The sequence below is a fragment of the Bos mutus genome, chromosome 15, assembly GCF_027580195.1.
Source record: "Bos mutus isolate GX-2022 chromosome 15, NWIPB_WYAK_1.1, whole genome shotgun sequence".
Lineage (NCBI taxonomy): Eukaryota > Metazoa > Chordata > Mammalia > Artiodactyla > Bovidae > Bos > Bos mutus.
In genome coordinates this window covers 8,518,012-8,538,600 of record NC_091631.1, presented here as the reverse complement: position 1 = coordinate 8,538,600, position 20,589 = coordinate 8,518,012, and the positions used below count along the sequence as shown (strand labels likewise).

Genomic DNA, 20,589 nt, shown 5'->3' with positions numbered 1-20,589 from the left:
TCCCGGACTGAGGACACTGGAAGCAAAGAGATCAAAGATTCACAGATCAAACCCCATATCCTAAAATATAACTACATGAGCCAAAAATTGACACAGTGTATGGTTATGCCAATCAAGATGGCTATTCTCTTGCTCTCTGAACATCCCCTGCTCAACCAGCCCCTGCTTCTCTCACCTGAGGATGCAATCCTCTTAATCATAGGTCTTAATTAGTCCATGGTAATTCACAAGCCCACCTGATGTCAATCCCCCTGTAAATGGTAGCCTCCTTCTCCCCAGGTAGGGAAAGCTGCTGCTGTGCCCTGCCCACTGTCCTGCACACATGCTGCAGTGTCGCTCCAGGAGCTTTCGTGAACGATCCCCCTGTCTAATAAACCACTGATGTCTTGGTCACTGTCTCTGGGCTCTTCCTTCCGTCTTGAGGTTGAGCAACCACAAGCTTGCAGGCCTGTGGGGTGCAGCCCACACACAGAATACCCAGAAGCAGAGTATCTTAGTGTGGGAAATGGCTGAAGAAACAACCTCTTCTCATCCAATCTCCCACTCACAGCAAGAATTCTTTCCACTATGGTCCAGGCAGATGGGCATTCACCTGTTGTGGAAGACACACACCCATCATAGCTCCTGGATCAGCCCTCACACCCTCAAAAACAGGTGAAGTGAATCACAGGTAGTTGGTGCAGGAAAATCTAGAGTCAGACTGAAAGCGAAGGCCTTGGGAAAGGGAAGTTAGGGAGACAAAAGAATATGATGTGGGAATTTCTCAGCAGGGACTTTTCATGCATGTCCATGTGAACATGAGACAATTTTGAATAATGCTAGATGGATGTAGTTTGGGAAATTTGGAGCAGCCCATTCTAATCCTATTGCTGAGCTCATTTTTTCCAACGCTGTGATAAACTGGATTATAGTTCTCTGCTCCACTGATGTTGGACTTGGCCTTCCCATTTGTTCTGGTGAAACGAACACGGGTAGAGTTAATAGCACACCAGTTCGGAGTCAAGGTTCTTAAAAGGCATGGGGTGGGGTGCTTCTGCCCCTCCCATGAGCTCCCGGCATTCACCATGAGAACACACCCTGAGTGACTCCTGTTTCCAGGTGGTGGCTTAGTCATTAAGTTGTGTCCAACTCTTGTGACCCCATGGACTATAGCCTGCCAGGTTCCTCTGTCCATGGAATTCTCCAGGCAAGAATACTGGAGTAGGTTGCCATTCCTTTCTCCAGGGGATCTTTCCGACCCAGGGATCAAAGCCAGATCTCCTGCACTGCAGGCGAATACTTTACCACCTAAGCCACCAGGGAAGGCCTTGTTCCCAAGAAGATGAGAAAATAGACCAGACCTGAACCCAGGACACATCCTGGGGCCAAACTTGGTCAACCTGCAGCCTGAAGCAGAGATGACCCGTGTGTGTATGTGTTAGTTGCTCAGTCATGTCCGACTCTTGCAACCCCATGGTCTGTAGCCTGCCAGGCTCTGTCCATGGGATTTCCCAGGCAAGAATACTGGAGTGGGTTGTCATTTCCTTCTCCAGGGCATCTTCCCGACCCAGGGATTGAACACAGGTCTCCTGGATCCCAAACACCTCACAAACCCGTGAGAGAGAAAAAAACTTAATGCTAAAGAGCGTAAGCCCCTGAGTTTAGGGATGGTTTGTCATACAGCATTATTGTAACAAGAGCTGACAGACACAGATGACTATTAGTGACCTGAGTATCTGCTGTTTTTGTCACCCACTATTATCCTCGTCACCATCTTTTCATGCCTCCTGTAAGCCATCTCCTCTCCATCTCTCAGTCCTGTGCTTTGAGTGGGGAAACTCACCCACAATACACACGCCTTTGGCCTTTTATCAGTGGAGCATCACAGTCCCCAAACCACAATTTGTTCAGGAAATACCGGTGCCACGATTGCTGGGAGAGGTACAGATGTTCTTTCCCACTGGACTTGTATCCAGGCAGGTGCAAGGTTGGAAAGTCTGGAGCCATCTTACAACTAGACTGAAGGAGCCTATATGAGAAAGGAGCCAGCCAAGGAGAAAGCAGAACCTATACATGGAGAAGGGCTTCCCAGGTGGCACTAGTAGTAAAGAACCCGCCTGCCAATGTAGGAGACATAAGAGACACGTTCTGTTCCTGGCTGGGGAAGATCCCCTGGAAGGCATGGCATCCCACTCTACTATTCTTGCTTGGAGAATCCCATGGACAGAGGAGCCTGGTGGGCTACAGTTCATATGGTTGTAGAGAGTCAGACACGACTGAAGTGATTTAGCACACACAGGGAGATAGAGTGAAACCAGATGTCTGCTTTAAGCCCATACATGAAGCCACAGCTGAGGGTGACTCTGCCCTATGGAGTTTCCAGTTAAAGGAACTAAAAAAAAAATCATTTTTAGATTAAGCCAGCTAGGCTGAATTTTCAGTTACTTGCAACTGAAATATTCCTGACTGTTTAGAAGAGTTGCCTTCCAAGTAACCAACCCAGATACAAATCTCCCTTGGGTGACTCCGGTCCTCAGGAAAATACTGCTCTAGGGGATACAGGGGGCTGGGAAGCATCAGGCCATGAGCACTGCCCTTCAGGTATTTACAGCACCGGGAAGGAAGAGCAGAACCACTGCAAAAGGTTTAACTAACTGTTCTACACATCAATAACATGCATTTGCCACCTAGACATCTTGGTTTACCATTGTCCCTCTTTTAACACCTAAATCAGGATAGAAAATGAAAGAAATGAGTAGGAATGAGGCTTTTATTGACCAGGCTTACCAAGAGACACAGCAAGGGTGGCAGAGATTCGGGTGACTCTCAGAACCACCTAGAGACATCCCCTCAAACTCCTCCATGAACTAAGGCTGAACTCTTACAAAGCTTGACATCGCCACAGCCGCCCAGATCCATCACTATTCAGCCTTCAAGGCATCAGGGATCTCATGGCAATTTGCTGATTTGTTGTTGCTGTTGTTTTCTTTTACAGTACTTATAAAAGACTTCCCAAAGTACTTTTCCCAGTACTTAAAACAGAGTCTTTTAGGGTAAGCTGGGTCCATTTCCTCCGGGAAGACACATAACAACCAATCAGCACCCTTCCCCTTTGAAACAGGGCTGGAGGCGAGCCCCTAAAAAGAGATCCATACATGTGAAGGGACAGTGGAAGAAAGATTCCGCACCACACTACACAGACTTAGGGGGCAAACTTGTTGGACCAGGCAGTTTCATGTCTCCATGACTGTGGCCAATGAGGTTCTCTCTACAGGAATACCCTCCCCTGCTTTGTCTGCTTACCTGCCCAATTTCTAATCTACTTTTGCAATCAGTCCAAGCATCACCACCTCCGGAAAGCCATGGTAGGTTGTATTTTTGGTCCATATATTTCCCACCCCTCCCAACTGGCCTGACCCTGTAGAAAGATTATACTTCCTGCTCTATTTATGGCCAACTTACCCATATGACTTGCTTTGGTCAGTGCGGCATGAGTGAGAGTGTTATATACTACTCTAGAGCAGAAGCCATTGCATGGCTCTGCCATCTCTCTTTTCTCTCTGCCAAAATCACTGCAGATGGGGACTGTAGCCATGAAGTTAAAAGGTGCTGGCTCCTTGTAAGCAGAGAAAGCAATGGCACCCCACTCCATTACTCTTGCCTGGAAAATCCCATGGATGGAGGAGCCTGGTGGGCTGCAGTCCACAGGGTTGCTAAGAGTCAGGCACAACTGAGCGACTTCACTTTCACGCATTGGAGAAGGAAATGGCAACCCACTCCAGTGCTCTTGCCTGGAGAATCCCAGGGACGGGGGAGCCTGGTGGGCTACCGTCTGTGGGGTTGCACAGAGTCAGACACGACTGAAGCGACTTAGCAGCAGCAGCTCCTTGGAAGAAAAGCTATGACAAACCTAGACAGCATATTAAAAAGTAGAGACATTACTGACAAAGGTCCATCTAGTTAGAGCTATGGTTTTTCCAGTAGTCATGTATGGATGTGAGAGTTAAACTATAAAGAAAGCTGAGCACTGAAGAATTGATGCTTTTGAACTGTGGTGGTGGAGAAGACTCTTGAGAGTCCCTTGGACTGCAAAGAGATCCATCCAGTCCATCCTAAAGGAAATCAGTCCTGAATATTCATTGGAAGGACTGATAATGAAGTTGAAGCTCCAATACTTTGGCCACTTGATGGGAAGAACTGACTCATTGGAAAAGACCCTGATCCTGGGCAAGATTGAAGGGGGTAGGAGAAGGGGATGACAGAGGATGAGATGGTTGGATGGCATCATGGATTCAATGGAATGAGTTTGAGCAAGCTCTGGGAGTTGGTGATGGACAGGGAAGCCTGGCATGCTGCAGTCCATGGGGCTGCAAAGAGTCAGACACGACTGAGTGACTGAACTGAGAGCAGAAGCCATTGCATGGTTCTGCCATCTCTCTTTTCTCTCTGCCATTAAGACCAGCCAGACCCACGCAGGGACAGCACTTTTACCTTTGGTTCCAGAATGAAGGGAACATGAAGCAGAACCACAGGCGACCTCTGATGGACAGCCATGCAAATAAATAATACCTTGTTTGTTTTAAGCTACTTGAGTCACTGGAGTCATTTGTTACTGCAGCTCAATGTAGCCCAAGCTGACAGATACACTTCCCAGGGCAGATTTCAGCAACCGCATCCCCTATGTTATCATTGCATCTCATAAGCAATCCAGTTATATCAATTATTTCACTGTAATAAAATCATTTACTGTCTTCTCAATGGACACAAAACTCCTGACAGAGGCGGTGTCATTTTAACTACGTTTCCCCAGTGCCTTGCACAAGGCGTGGAACACAGTAAGCCACCAAGAAACATGAGTAAATAAATGGTCAAAGGATCCTAAAGCTCCGTACTGCCCTTTCCTCTTCCAGGAATGAAGCCCTCTCCTGAGGCCTTTTGCATGTTTGCACATAAATCCCCTTTTTCAAGGTGATAGCAGGTAACAAAATTAAATCAAAGAACAAGCTGCAGCTGAACTGTACGAAACTACCATCCCGAGTAACAGGAATTCGGAGGAGCATGACCGGGAGGACAGAGGGCCTTCTGAAGGGCGTTCTCAAGTTTTTGATGTCCAAGGCAACCAGATTCAACAACCCCATCAGGCTGGAGCAGAGGAGGGCGCAGTGGATACTGAGCCTTCCACTCAGACTTCTCTTTGGGGGCTGATAGAGCTTGTCGGCAAGGCAGTTTTCAAAAAACTATCCAGGTCAAGTTCTTAGCAGCTATGGCTGGGACCTGGAATCTCAACCCCAGGCTTGCTGCCTCTCCTAGGAAACTTCAGCCTCAGGCAACTGCGACCTGGAAGAGAGAGCCCCGCGAAAGTCTTTTGGGGCAGCATCCAGAACAACCTCTGGCGAGGGGAGGGGCAAAAACACCTCCCACACAGTCCCGCCCTCTGAGTAAGCCCACACCTTCCAGTACAGGGCATTCCCAACTGGGAGAGCACAGGGTCTGATTTCTGAGTATCTCTTGCTTTTCATAATATTTATTTCTCACCCTACTTGTGTATCCAACACACACCATCTTATCTCAGCTCCTGCGTCAGACGCACAGTAACCCAGAGGAGACAGACCTGGGCCAGGCCTTGCTGCCCAGTTACCAGGGGCAGAGAATGCGTCTTCTTGGGGGCTGAATGGAAGCAAACCACAATATCTACCCCGGGGGCGGACACGTGCTTGGGTGAAACGAGCTGGTGTTTAGGCTCCATCTCCTCCTGCGAAGCTCCTGTTTGTTTTTCCACTGCCCTGTTCGAAGCGGGGTGTACACCGAAGGCGCCCTGTGTACAGCCTGTCACCCTGCTCGCGTCCGTTGCCCGCACCCATACAGACTCCATAGGTGGGGGTCGGGAGAGGGGGCTCCCACAGGAAGAGATGGGAGATTTCAATGCTATTGAGGGCAAGCAGGTGCAGGGCGGAGTGTCCTGTAGGATGGCTGGGGACACGGCGGGTGCTGGGCGTGGGAATGACCTAGTGTAGGAGGGGGCAGGTAAGTGGGGTGCCTGGCAGTCGGGGAGGCCCGAGGGTGGCCAGCTCAAGGGGTTAAAGCTGGGAGCCAACCTTCCCGCCCCCGCCCCCAAGTGCACGCTGCGGAATTTTGCCAGCACGAAGCAGAGTCACGAGCTGAGCCAGAGCAGCGGAGCGGGCAGGACATCATCAGCGCCGGGAGAGCACGCGCGCGTGGGTGGATGGGGGGAAAGGGCTGGGAAGTGGTGGTGGGGGGGGGGTCCTCGCATCCGACTGCCTCCCTCGCCGCCACCAGCCCGCCCGCCGCTGTAATTCCGCATCCCAGCTTCTCCTCGCCCCAACCCTGGGCGGGGGGGGGGGAACCCTAGAGTGTCCGGGACAGACTCTGGGGGTACTGGAGGACGGGGCTTGCCCAGAGGGAGGCCGTCGTTCAGCCCCGGGCGCCAGCCCTCCCCCCGCACCTCCTTCCTGGCCCATCCCCCTGCCTCCCCCGCCCCCGGCTCCTCGTCGCCTGGCGCCCGCTCCCCCGGCTCCGCCGCCCGCCCCCGCGCGGGAGCTCTCCGGGCGGAGGCGGCGCGCGCAGCGGCGCGGGGGTGGCGGCGCCGGGAGGGGCGGGCGCCGCGCTCCTACGCAAGCAGCCGCGAGAGGGGATCCTGGGCGCAGGCCCCGCCCCCTCACGTGCCCGCGGCGCAGCGCCGCATGCGGCCCGCGTGACCGGCTGGCTCCGCCCGGCCGCCCCCGCCGCAGCTCGGCGCCCACGCGTGGGAGGGAGGCCGCGGCGGCGGCGGCGGGGGCGGTCGGGCGGCGAGAAAGTCGCCTCCTGCAGCTGCACCCCTGCCCCCGGCCCCCGCACCCGCGCGCCCCTCTCCGTCCTGAAGCTGGAGGCCAGGGTTGCTGACCTGCCAGCTAGCCTGGATCTGGGGGAGGAGGGTGGAACTCTGTGAAAGGAGATCTCCCATCCCTACTCTCCAAACCCCTCAGTTTCAGGAGTAAGAGAGGGCAGAGTAGGGTGGTTCTTAGTGAAGAGATGGTTCCCCGATTTAAACCTAAGCTTGCCTTGGGAGGGGCAGGGAGATGAGGTTTTGAAATGAGCGGGCGTGCACTGCCCTGTTAGACCTCCATCACTGCGCCGACGCCGAGGCATCAGCGCATGGGTTGGTCTCGACCACCAGACTCCCGGCTCGGTTGCGTCAGGTGCCTTGGCATGCTGGATACAGTGCCTAGCATCGAGCTCAGTCCACAGGACAAGAGTCTGGTATCTTCTTCCTTCCTGGGTCGGTGACCTTGCTGACTCCCCGGGGCCCCATGCCCCTCCCAGAAGTGGCAGGGGAAGCATCTAGAGAGAACCAGGGAGCAGTGGAGGCCAAGGACAGGCTAAGCACCGACTCGAGTGTCCACAGCAACGGAGAAGGAAGCCCATCATCCGTGCCTTTGCCTGTGTCCTTAAGTGACCCATGTTCCTGCCGGGTGTCAGGTGTTGAGAGAGTCCGCACAGCCTTGTTGCCGTCTTGAAACTTTTGTCTTGCTGCTTGCTGGTTCCAAGGGCCGGTGAAACGGGGTGGGAGAGTGGCTCCGAGTGGAAGCCCCTCAAATAAGTACACAATCTCAGGGAAAAGCAGTGGATGATGTGGTCCAGAGCTTGGGAGCAAGATGCAGGAAGCCCTCAAGCGCCAGAGTGGGAGAGGGCCCTACATCTGACCCGGGTCTACTTCCGTTTCCCCGTAGAAAACCGTGGTTTGGTTTGTTCTCTTGAATGTGGATAATATTGTCTAGAGCAAGGGTAATTCCCCAGGATGGTTCTTTTATAGAAGGCAAAACCTAGGTGTGTCCAGTTCGTAGTGGTTTCGTTTCTGAATGCCCAGGGAATGGAAGACATTTGGAGACAAGAAGAGGGGTCCCCTTGGGCTATGTCTTTAGGTGTCAGTGTATCTGGACTACTGCCTTTCTACTCATGGCTCTTGAGAAGGCCCATTGGCTCTCAGCACTCACTGTATTAGGTATGAGGGTGGTCTATAGAATTGAATGGCTACTGAGTGCCATGCAGTGTGGACAAAACAAAGGGGATGCCAGCTAATGTCCTTGATCGAAAGAAGTTTACATCTCATAGGGAAGTCCTTCTTGAGATACATACGTAAGGAATGTGCCTGTATGAAGTTAAGAACCAACATGAGTGCTGTAGACAAGTGCTTTGATAGAAGGGAGGGAACAATAGAGGCCAAGGAACCAGAGAAGAATGGGGGAGGTTTTGAATAAATGTTCAGGAGCTAGGCAAGGTGTCCTTGGTGCTGAGAACTACCTAAATAAAGGCAGGGAGGAAGGCATGATTGTGGGCAGCCCACTGGTCAGGTAGAAGGCTGGTCTGGCTGGAACAAAAGATTTAGGATTAAAGAAAGTTGAAGATGGCCTCAATGAATGAATCTACAGAGGCCCAAAGCAGAAAATTCCAGGTTCCCCTGCAGCCGCTAATTACCCAATAGGCTCTAAAGCTCAGCTCTGATCCCATAAAACCCTCCTTAGGAACATGCTGTGACTCTCCATTGCTCAAACTCTCTCTTGGCACTGCAGGCTCTCTGTGATTTATCCCAAACATACCTGTTCAATCTTAACATCCTATTCCCCTATTTGCGGAGCATTGTAATCCACAGCTTGGAGAAGGAAATGACAACCTACTCCAGTATTCTTGCCTGGGGAATTCCATGGACGGAGGAGCCTGGCGGGCTACAATTCACAGGCTCACATAGTCAGACACGACTGAGCAACGATCACTCACACTCACGCACATAATCCACAGAACTGCTGCTGGGCCCCAAGCATGCCTTCTGCTTTCTCTCTTTTGTGCCTTTACTCATCTGCTTTTCCCCTTCTTTGGAATGTCCTCTCCTCCCTCGCCATTTCTACCCACTCATCCTTGAAGACACAGCTCAAGTGCCAGCTCATCCCACAGCCAGATGTAATTTTCATCTGAGTTCCCACAACACAGTGTACTCTATCTTGGCACCTCCCGTTCTGCGGCGTATTATGCATATGGAGAGGCAGCAACTTTCAAATGAGGTACTGCTGGTCCAATCGCTTCTTGCCACTCTGTGAATGACAAGTCTCATCCAAGCCACGGTCATCTCTTGTTTCAGTACCATGATAGCCTCCTGACCAGTCCCATGGCTTTCCCCTTGCCTTCTTCAGTCAGCTTTCTACACAGCAGCGAGTGTGATTTTTTAAAATGTAAACTGGTTCGTGTTACTCTTCTGCCTCAAACCCTGCAATGGCCTCCCATCACATTCAGATGTAACTCAAAATTAACATGGCCTTCAGGACCCTATGTCATCTGGACCCATCTGTCTTTCACAGGCTCATGATCTCTAGCTACCTTGGTCTTCCTATTTCTGGAATATTCCATTTCTGCTTCAGAACCTTTCTGAAGGTTCTGGTTGACCCCTCTTTTTTTTTTTTCTTATTTATTTTTATTGAAGTATAGTTGAGTTACACTGTTGTTAATTCCTGTTTTCCAGCAAAGTGCTTCAGTGATACACTTCCTTCTTTAATATTCTGTTTCATTATGGTTTATCATAGAATTTTTTTTTAATTGGTAGATAATTGCTTTACAATGTTGCGTTAGTTTCTGGTATACAACAATGTGAATCAGCTATAAATATACATATATCCACTCCCTCTTGAGCGTCCCTGCCGAACTGCACCTTTCCTCTTTGGTCCCTCTTAATGAAGTGCATTTCTTTCGGAATGTACAGGGTTTGTGCTCAAATTTCATGTCTGTGGTCAAATACCTTCTTAGAGGTTTTCCCTGACTACCGTATCTGAAACAGGCCTTCCTATCAGTCACTCTCCGTTTCCTTACTTTTTCTTTCTTTCTCTCTCTGTTTGTTTACTTACTTCTGGCTGTGCTGGGTCTTCATTGCTGTGCACAGGCTCTCTCTAGTTGCGGCAAGTGGGGGCTACTCTCCAGGTGCAGTGCACAGACGTCTCGTGGTGGTGGCTTCTCCTGTCGTGGAGCACCGGCTCTAGGACACGCCGGCTTCAGTAGGTGGGGGTCCTAGGCTTAGTTGCCCTGCAGGCATGTGGAATCTTCCCAGACTAAGGATCGAACCCATGTCTCCTGCATCGGCAGGCAGATTCTTAACCACTGGGCCTCCAGGGAAGCCCCCTCACCTTTTCTTAAGAGCCATTAGCACTGTCAGCACTATATTCTGCTGCTTTGGTTATTTAGTCATTTATTGTGTGCTGCTGTCATGAGAAGATAAGCTTGGTGAGGTCAGGAACTTGTTCACTGATGCAGAATAGTGCTACCTAGCACATGGTAGGCGCTCGATTTGTTACATGAATAAATGAGTGGGTGAATCTTGTTACTCCGCTATCAGCTCCTTAAAGGGAAGCCCCATGTTTTATACACTTGGCTCCCTTTCCCCAACACCTGGTTTCTGTACATGTAGGTCCATTCAGATACCTGTTGTGGGAATTTCAGATTCTATAGAATATCTTTAACTGACTTTTTCTGTATTAATGTGACTTCACCTATTTAGAAAACATGAAGATATGGTCTCTACCTAGTCCGTCACCTTCAAGGAACATTCATCCCTGGAAGATAAACCCAATCAATGTCTCTCCATTGATGAGTTGGGACCTACATTGTGTGTGTGTGTGTGTGTGTGTGTGTGTGTGTGTGTGTGTGATGAAATAGAACAAAAGAAGGAATATCAGAGTGCGTCAAAAGTTGTAACGCTAGGCATTATCTTTTACCTTAGTGTGTGTTATCTTCAGGTCATGATATAAAATGGAAATCTTACTGTTGTCCAGGGACCCAAAACTTTGAAAGTACTAGATGCTCCATAGATGGTCATCTGTAGAATGCATGCTTATAGTCTGAATAGTTAATACCTAGGCCATGACCGTTGGCATAAGTCCTCTTGGTGGCCACCATTAGCCCTACCATTGAGCCTTTAGACTCCAGGACTGGGTCACCTCAGGCCAAACAACTAACAGGGAAGGAGTAAAGCCCACCCATCAGCAGCTGATTGGATTAAAGATTTACTGAGCATGGTCCTGCCAGGCGAGCAAGACCCAGTTTTCCGCACAGCCAGTCCCTCCCATCAGGAAGCTTGCACAAGCCTCTTATCCTCATCCATCAGAGAGCAGACAGAAGAAGCAAGAGCTACAATCCCACAGCCTCCAGAATGAAAACCACAATCCCTGAAAGCTCACAAAAATGATCACATGGATCACAGCCTTGTGTAACTCAGTGAAGCTATGAGACACACCATGCAGGGCCACCCAAGACATATGGGTCATGGTAGAAAGTTCTGACAAAATGTGGTCCACTGGAGAAGGTAATGGCAAACTACTCCAGTATGCTTGCCTTGAGAACCCCAGGACAGTATAAGAAGGAAAAAAGGTATGACAATGGAAGATGAGTCCCCCGGATCAGTTCAGTCACAGTCATGTCCAACTCTTTGCAACCCCATGGACTGCAGCACACCAGGCTTCCCTGTCCATCTCCAACTCCAAGAGCTTGCTCAAACTTATGTCCATTGAGTTAGTGATGTCATCCCACATCTCATCCTCTGTTGTCCCCTTCTCCTCCTGCCTTCAATCTTTCCCAGCATCAGGGTCTTTTCCAGTGAGTCAGCTCTTTTCATCAGGTGGCCAAAGTATTGGAGTTTCTGCTTCAGCATCAGTCCTTCCAATGAATATTCAGGACTGATTTCCTTTAGGACGGACTGGTTTGATGTAGATGTCAAATGTGCTACTGGGGAAGAGTGGGGAAATAGCTCCAGAAAGAATGAAGGAACTGGGCCAAAGCAGAAATTACACTCAGTTGTGGATGTGTCTGGTGGTGAAAGTAAAGTCTGATGTTGTAAAGAGAAGTATTGCAAAAGAAGCTGGAATGTTAGGTCCATGAATCAAGGTAAATTGGATGTGGTCAAACAGGAGATGGCCAGAGTGAATATCAACATTTTAGGAATCAGTGAACTAAAATGACAGGAATGGGTGAATTTAATTCAGATGACCATTATATCTACTACTGTGGGCAAGAATCCCTTAGAAGAAATGGAGTAGGCCTCACAGTCAACAAAAGAGTTCAAAATGCAATTCTTGGGTGCAGTCTCAAAAACAACAGAATGATCTCGGTTCATTCCCAGGCAAACCATTCAACAACACAGTAATCCAAGTCTGTGCCCCAACCACAGCTGCTGAAGAAGATGAAGTTGAATGATTCTATGAAGACCTACAAGACTTTCTAGAACTAACACCAAAAGAAAAAAAAACAACTCCTTTCCATAATAGGGATTGGAACACAAAAGTAGGAAGACAGGAGATACCTGGAGTAATTGGCAAGCTTGGCCTTGGAGTACAAAATGAAGCAGGGCAAAGGCTAACAGTTTCCAAGAGAATGCACTGGTCATAGCAAACACCCTCTTCCAACAACACAAGAGATGACTCTACACATTGGACACCACCAGATGGTCAATACCAAAATCAGAGTGATTATATTCTTTGCAGCCAAAGATGGAAAAGCTCTGTACAGTCAGCAAAAACAAGACCTGAAGCTGACTGTGGCTCAGATCATCAGCTCTTTATTGAAAAATTCAGGCTTAACTGGAAGAAAGTATGGAAAACCACTAGACTATTCAGTTCAGTTCAGTTCAGTCGCTCAGTCGTGTCCGACTCTTTGCGACCCCATGAATCGCAGCATGCCAGGCCTCCCTGTCCAACACCAACTCCCGGAGTTCACTCAGACTCACATCCATCAAGTCAGTGATGCCATCCAGCCATCTCATCCTCTGTCGTCAAGCGATTAGATCTGATAGAGTGTTTGAAGAGCTATGGATGGAGGTTCGTACCACTGTACAGGAGATGGTGGCCAAACCACCCCCAAGAAAAAGAAATGTAAGAAGCCAAACTGGGTTGTCTGAGGAGGCCTTGCAAATGGCTGAGAAAATAAGAGGATTCTTTACCGCTGAGCCACTGGGGAAGCCCTGTAGAGATATCTAGTCTTTGCCATTCTATTGTTTTCCTTTATTTCTTTACATTGTTCATTTAAGAAGGCCTTCTTATCCTACCTTCCTGTTCTCTGGAACTCTCCATTCAGTTTGGTATATCTAAGTTATGACAAACCTAGACAGTGTTTTACTGACAAAAGTCCATATAGTCAAAGCTATGGTTTTTTCAGTAGTCATGTACAGATGTGAGAGTTGGGCCATAAAGAAGGCTGAGCGCCAAAGAATTGATACTTTTGAATTGTGGTGCTGGAGAAGACTCTTGGGAGTCCCTTGGACTGCAAGAAGATCAGACCAGCCAATCCTAAAGGAAATCAGCCCTGAGTATTCATTGAAAGGACTGATGCTGAAGCTGAAGCTCCACTACTTTGGCCACCTAATGCAAAGGGCCGACTCACTGGAAAAGATCCTGATGCTGGGGAAAATTGAGGGCAGGAAGAGAAGGGAGTGACAGAGGATGGGATGGTTGGATGATATCACTAACTCAATGGACACAAGTTTGAGCAAACTCTGGTGCTCAAATAGTATCAAATAGATAGTGAAGGGCAAGGAAGCCTGGAGTGCTGCAGCCCATGGGGTTGCAAATAGTTGGACACAAGTTAGTGACTGAAGGACAGCAACAACCAAAGACTTATTATGGGTTAACTCTGTGCCAGGCAGTGGGTTATACATTTTCACATATATTACCTTTAACAGTCCTTAAACAATTCTAAGAGCAGGGTACTGTTATCATTACTATTCCCATTTTACAGGGGAGGAAACTGAGGCTTAGAGGAATTAAGTAACTTGCCCATGATCACAAGGCAGCTAAACAGCTAAGCTAATGGTCCACTTCCAGAACCCTCCTTAACTGCTGTGCTGCAATATCTCCTGCAACATCTGTCCTTTAATGAACTTAACTGGAAAAGCTCACCTTGTTCTGTGTGCATAAAAAAAAACACTATTTACCCAGCATTCTGATGGGAGATGTTTTACAGTAGCCAACAGGAACCAATGAGGAACATGGATCCAGGGACTTTTGTGCTGCAGAAGAGGAACATAGCCACAGACAACCCATAGCTTGGCCCAGAGGAAGATGGTGCTACCCTCCTGTCTTCAGACTTCCCTGGCAGGGTCCCCTCATTGGTTGAACCAGACATCCAGAGTTCATGGAGGTCAGCCTCCAGAAGCACAGAAGAGAATGAAGGAATTCCCAGGTGGCTCTGGAGGGGCAAATGGAGAATCCCCAGCTCCCCAACCTCGGTGTCCAGACCCACATGGATTCCCAGGGCCTGGGAATGCCAAGTCTTGGCTCCTGCAGGACTTGACAGCTCTCCACAACTCTCACCTCTTCCTGAAGGACAAGATCTGAATGGGCCAAGTGGGGCACTGTGAAAGCTTGGGCCACACTGCAAGCCCCTCCCTTGGCCCTCTCTTTGTCCACCAGGCTGCCAAGGGAGGAAAACCAGGCCAGGAAAAGAATTGGCCCCCCCTCATCCACCAAGACATCTGCACCTCTGCCAGCACTCTGGCATCTCGTCCATGATCTAATCATGGGCGAGGTCAGTAGGTCTTTATTTAGGCTGGGGATTCAACTGTTTGTATGGCAGATGGCTCAGAGGGTAAAGCATCTGCCTGCAACGCAGGAGACCTGGGTTCGATCCCTGGTTCAGGAAGACCCCCTGGAGAAGGAAATGGCAACCCACTCCAGTATTCAGGATTCTGAAGAATCCTATGGATGGAGGAGCCTGGTGGGCTACAGTCCACGGGGTCACAAAGACTTAGACACAACTGAGTGGCTTCACTTTCAATTTCTATGGCAGAAATCTGTTCTCTTCAAGGGGAAGGAAGCAGGGCCAACAGTGAGGATGTGTGTCTGCGCAAGAAGGGAGGGGTGGAATGCAGCCTTCTAAAAACATGTTTCTGCTGTGCACACTTGCTCAGCCTTTGCAGGCAAATGTGTGGCTGCAGCTGTGGCTAAAATATGAATGAATGTCGCTGTGTGCAGGCGCATGAATGGCTGTAGATTTCTGTGAATGAATGCATTTGTGATGAAGGGTGTCTGGGAGCCTTGCAAGCTGGGGTAGTGGTTTGCAGGTGCCTGGTTGGCTGGAAGCATCCACTGATCAGTGTCTTTACCACAGTCTACAGACTGCGCTGGGTTAGGGGCAGAGAGGAACACTGGATTTTCTCGTAGCATCTCCCTGTTGCTGCTGCTGCTGTGGCAGCACATGCCATAGGCACTTGCCTTGCCCTCCATGAACTGTCAGAGAGGAAAGAGGGGGAAAGACAAGGAAAACCACGTGGTCAGTCTGTCATCAGTTGAAGGTTCCTCCAAACCCCAGAAACTGTCCTTAGATAAACTCTGGCCCTACTAGCCCTCAGGGCTTCTCCTGGGTCTGACAAGGGCCAGATGCACTCCACTCCCCTGACCTACTAGCCTGGCATAATAGAATTATGCATTTTCTGTCCTGGTCTGAAAATTTTGAGGGTGACAATATCTTACCTCTGTCTCTCTCTCCCTCTCTCAACTAGATTTCAGGGAGTGAAGGCAAGGGCCTCATTCTTTTAGGAAATAGTGATAAGCACAAATGATGAGGTGATGAGGCATGGGAAGCCTGACTTTGTGGGTGTATCCAAAAAATTAAAGGTCCTCTTAATTTTAAGTCTTAATTTCAATACATTATGGATGCTTGTCCTCCACCCAAGACCCCCCACAACCCTTGTCATCCAAATGCTTCCCAAGAGGGCCCCTGTACACAATGGGCCTAATTAGTCCCCTCATTAACAGTCTCAGCAGAGGCTAAAGACTGAATGGGTCAGAGGCACAAGTGCGAGGACAGAGGGTCAGAGGGAGAGAGTTGGGAAGCAAGAAATGTGGGCAATGGCCTCTATAAATTGCTTTCTCTGAAAATAGAGAAATCCAATATCCCCCCTCCCCAAAGTTTTGAGAGTGACACCTGTCACCCAACTTGCTTCTATGTGGGAGGCACTCTCTATGTTCCTGTATATAATTCATAGGTATGTAGAAAAATGTACGGTTGTAAAATAGTCCAGTTAAAAATGTACTGTGAACTATGTGAAGAGGGTGGTGGCTCCCCCCCCCCGACACACACACACAAAAGCAGATTTTTAATACATGCAGACTTTAATAACATAATCTAATTATCAGGTTGAATATTTAAGTCCCCCCAATTAAACTGAAACCTGTTTTGGTGGGCTGCTATGCCTTTTCTGCCAAGCAACTAGGAGAGGAAGGAAGATCCCAGAGCCTTTACTGTGTCTGCTAAGTGTGAATGTCCTGGTGCTTTGTGTTTGTATGAATGGGGGTTGCATGTGCTGGTCACAGGCCACGTGAGACACATGGGGTGGGAATTATATCTTTAAAAGATGAATTGGGAAAAAAAAACAAAACGATAAAGTGTGAATGGCATACATCTTCCCAGGGCGCCCCCTCTTCTCTATTACCCACCACCACGATGAGTCGCAACCGTTTTTATTAAAATTAATTCCTGGCTTTGCAAATATCAATAGATCGATATCTGCACTGTGTTCCACCCTTCACCAGGACCACACTGCTAAAAGCAGAGAGCTGCAACACAAAAGATACTGCAGTCAGCTCAAGCAAGGGGTTATTTTTAGATCAGAAAAAAAGAGAGGAAAGAAAAAAAAGCAGTTCTGGGTTTTTGCAATCTAATTTGGTCCCTTTTCTTAAGGGGAAAAAAAATCCCATCAATGGCATTTTCCATACAATCTGATTTCTATTTGGCTCCTAGAAAAAGAAGAAGAGATCTGGGGCTGAAAATTCTGGAGTTTTATGGCTGATTCCAGCTAGTAGCCTTTCTTCACCAGGCTCCAACTGAATTAATTTGATACTATTTTTGAAAGTCAGTGTTTCTAAGGGAGACCTAATGACGCACTGACGTCAATGCAGGTCAATAGCACACACTGCTGGAACTGGGCGTGCTACACCGAGCCAGAGCTGGAGCCTTTTCAAACAGCCCCAACTCTGCAAATATCCCAGCTTTGCAGGGGAAACAAGCCAGGGTTTGGTAGGCGTTGAGACCCCCCACCACTCTTTCCGAACACCCTCAAAATCGATGCATCTTTTCCTGATGCAAAAAAAAAAAAAAAAAAAAAAAGGGAAAAAGAAAATCCAAACATATAATCAGACGCACTGCAGTGCAAAAAAAAAAAAAAAAAAAAGAAAAAAAATTAAAAATCATACCTGTCAAAGGAACCATATGTAATCCGCACACACACATTTACGCTCAAAATGCAATGCATATCATTAGGGTCTGTCTATATATAGCCCCCGAGTGTGTGTGCATCGGGACTTAGTCCCCAGACGAGGTTTTCAAACGTGGGTGATGAGTTCTTGCTCTGATCAGTTACTCAGGAGGTGCCTGAATGTGTGGGGGTGGGAGCGTGGGAGGGGGGCTGCCTCCTCTCTCTCCTCCCTCTACCCCTCCTTTCTTCTCTCTCTCTCTTCCCCTCCCTCCTCGCTTACCTCGCCTCTCTCCCTCTATCTCTCCCTCATTTCCTTTCTTTCTCTTCTCCCTCTCTCCTCCAGTCCCCCCCCCCCACCCTCTTTCTTACTCTCCCCTCCCTCTCTCCTCTCCTTCTCTCGCCCTCCCTCTCTCTTCTCCCTCTCCCTTCAAGTCTGGCACTGAACGCGAACTGTTTTGCTTTGCTCCGAGAAGAGTGCAGACACAGAACGTGAAATCCCGAGCTTTTTTTTTTTTTTTGCGTGGTGCATTTAAAACGCTTCCTTATTTATATTACCCTCATTCCCTCACCTCTCCCACCCCCTCACCAGCCTTTCCAAATTTCCCTAGAAATCTCTATAAAGCGTGCGGAGGGGAAAACATTTGCACAAAAAGTGAAGGAGCTCGCCAAGGTAGGTTATACCATGCACTGTCTGTGTTTGGCTTTTGCAAAGTTTATGATGTCAGTTGGTGGATGTTTGGAGGAGTAGAGCTGTATGACTGGACATGATTACTGTCTGTTTCATTGAACAATTATGTTCCTACAAATCGACTAGACTTCTTGAGCAGGTTTTCCTGGGGTTGGGTGTGTGTGTGTGTGTGTGGTTTTTGCAGAGGCATGCCAGTTGGAAGACAGTTCTGTGGTGTCAAAGTGGGGAAGGGATGCTGTCTCCTCTCCCCCTACCCTGATGTTTTGTGTGGGGGGGGGGGTGGGGGGGCGGCATGGAGAAGGATTCTGTAGTGGGAGTTTGTTCACTTTGTCATATTTGGGGTTGATTCTCATTCACTAAGTGTCTTCATTCTTGTCATTATTTTGCACATGCAATCTTAGTTCAGAAAAGGCTTCATGAAGTCAGAGCAAAGTGGGGGAGGGTGGGGAGATGGAGAGAGGGCACGGTGGTGGTGATAGTAGTAGTTACATTTCTTGCATAAAGAATTTAATCTATCATCCCATTATTTGGAGAAAAGCTGCGTCTTTAGTGGGGGCCGGCAAAATAATTTTTTTTAAAAAATCCTGAATAGCAGGTAAAATGAAATTAAAGACAGAAAAACACCCCAAACCACCACGTTTCTATTGCAAGAGCAAAAACTGCTACAGCTCACAACCACCTGTAGAGGGAAATCTCTGTGCAGGATTTCTTAGGGCCGGTTGTGTGGAGGAAAACCGCCGGAAAAAAGCGCCTGGCAAACTTTGCAGCCTGAAGCCCGGAGAGGCTGAACTCCGCAGGGCGGAGGGTTAAACCGCGGGGGCGGCGGCGGCGGCGGCGGCGGCGGAGGCTGGCGCGCGGCCAGGCCTCTCATCGCCTGGGAAGCCGCGGCGCTGGCCTCCGGGCTCTGGGGGGGCTGGTGCTGGGATGGGCCCAGCTTGGAGTGGAGAAGGTAAATTAACGGGGCGCGGGCTTGCAGGGTGTGGGCGGTGGTGCCGCGGGGGGTGTGTTTTGGGGGGCGTCCCGTGAGGTGAGGAGCCGCGCCCTGCCCGGTGCCCTGCGGAGATGGGGGGTCAGAGGCCGGTGTGCCCCGCGGAGCCCTGGTTTCCCCGCGGCCGCACAAAGCAAGGTGGTGACCAACAAGTGTTATTCTTGAGAAGATTGATTCTGACAGAGACTTCAAGGGGTTCTCTAATCTGGGTAAATCCACCGGGGCTTCATTGTGTTGTGGCAATGAGAGTCCTTCTTTGTGAGGAGGGAGAGCTTGGGCAGGGGAAGTGGAGGGACAGACAGAGGGGACTTTTTGCACATCAGTCGTTTGACCTTGGGGGGCGGTGAGCAGAGTTCAGGTCCTCCAGAGGGCTGAAAAGGCCAAATGGGACCCGTTCTCCCACCCCCACGTCTTTCATCCTGAGCTTTAAGTTTAATGGGGAAAATTCAGCGCCTGGTGTTGGTCAGACCTCGTCAATGGGAATTCCATGTGTCTGAGAGCAGGGTTTTTTTGGTGGTGTTTTTTTTTTTTTTTTTTTTAATCTCTGGAAGCAGGCAGCACTCTGAGCACTAGTACTGTATTTTCCCCTGCAAATGATCTTCTAGGAAAGCTGAATCACCTCCTCTCTGATGAGCAGCCACTTCTGGGAGGTGGAACACAGGTCTCTTCTGAGGGGGGTGGGGGCGGGGAGTCCCCCCACTACAATCTTTAAATATAGACGTCGGGGTGCCATTTGAATGTCTGGTTAAAATGCACTGGGAAATATGGAAACAATAAAATGCAATGATTCTTTGGTAGGCTGGTGGTGGTCAAGACCACCCAGTGGGGGGTGGGGAAGGTGCTTCTAAAGAAGTGAGTTAGTGACTTTTTCCTCCTGGGGGTGCTGGCAGGCTTACCAGATTCTCATGAGAAGTGAATCTCTTTCAGCAGATGGGGTGGGGGACTGGGGAAGGTGCGCTTGGAAGTTAGAATCAGCAGTCCCCTTGCCACCTGTTGGCTAGCATAACCCAAAGGCGTAGAGATGAGGTGGGAGGTGAGATGGGGACACAGACTGGGCACTAAGCCTGCTGTGGGGAAGAAGCGCCAGGCAGCTAAAGGGAGCGAGTAGATGGCGACCCCGTCCTTCCGGACTCGCTGGTGCCGAGTAAAAAGAGGTCAGCGGGCCTGACACCCGCTCTCCACGTCACTCAAGGGCCTCGTTCGTGAGACTGTCTCCTCGTTTTTTGGTCCAGGGGTGGAAGGGGAGAGTCTTTCACAGCCCCGGTTGCTCGTGTCACTCCTTTCAGAAGAAGTCGAAAACCCTCTGTTCTCGAAGTCAACAGGTGTTTGTCTTCCTGTGATATAAAGGGAGAGCAGAGTGGTTACAGGAGAAACTGGTCCTGGAAATAGAGCCATGTGTCCCCCCACCAGCCCCCACACCCACCCGGATAGCTCTCCACTCTCAGCGGTGGTCTCTTGAGGACCAAGGCCCAGAAGGACCACATTCACCCAAGCCTTAAAGGTGTTGTCAGTCAGGAGTCCTCCCCACCCCAACCCCGCCGCCAAGACCCATGTAAACCCACCTCTCTCAGGTTCTAAGAGGTGCCCGAGCCCACATCACACGCAAACACTTACGTGTGGTGTACGTGTACAACGTGTGTCAAGACCAACCACAACGCACCCAAGTGTGCATGCGTGTGTTTGTGCACGTGCAGAGTTCTCTCCACCCGTGAGCTC

The 20,589-nt window shown here is 49.4% G+C and overlaps 1 long non-coding RNA gene across 1 annotated transcript in view; it reads left to right on the top strand.

The window, feature by feature from the left end:
- Positions 1–17,573: 17,573 nt before the first annotated feature.
- Positions 17,574–20,589, top strand: part of LOC138990940 (uncharacterized) — a 76,604-nt gene continuing 73,588 nt past the window's right edge. The window contains exon 1 of the long non-coding RNA XR_011466974.1: positions 17,574–17,871. This is a non-coding gene — a long non-coding RNA (uncharacterized lncRNA). The remainder of the gene's footprint in view (positions 17,872–20,589) is intronic.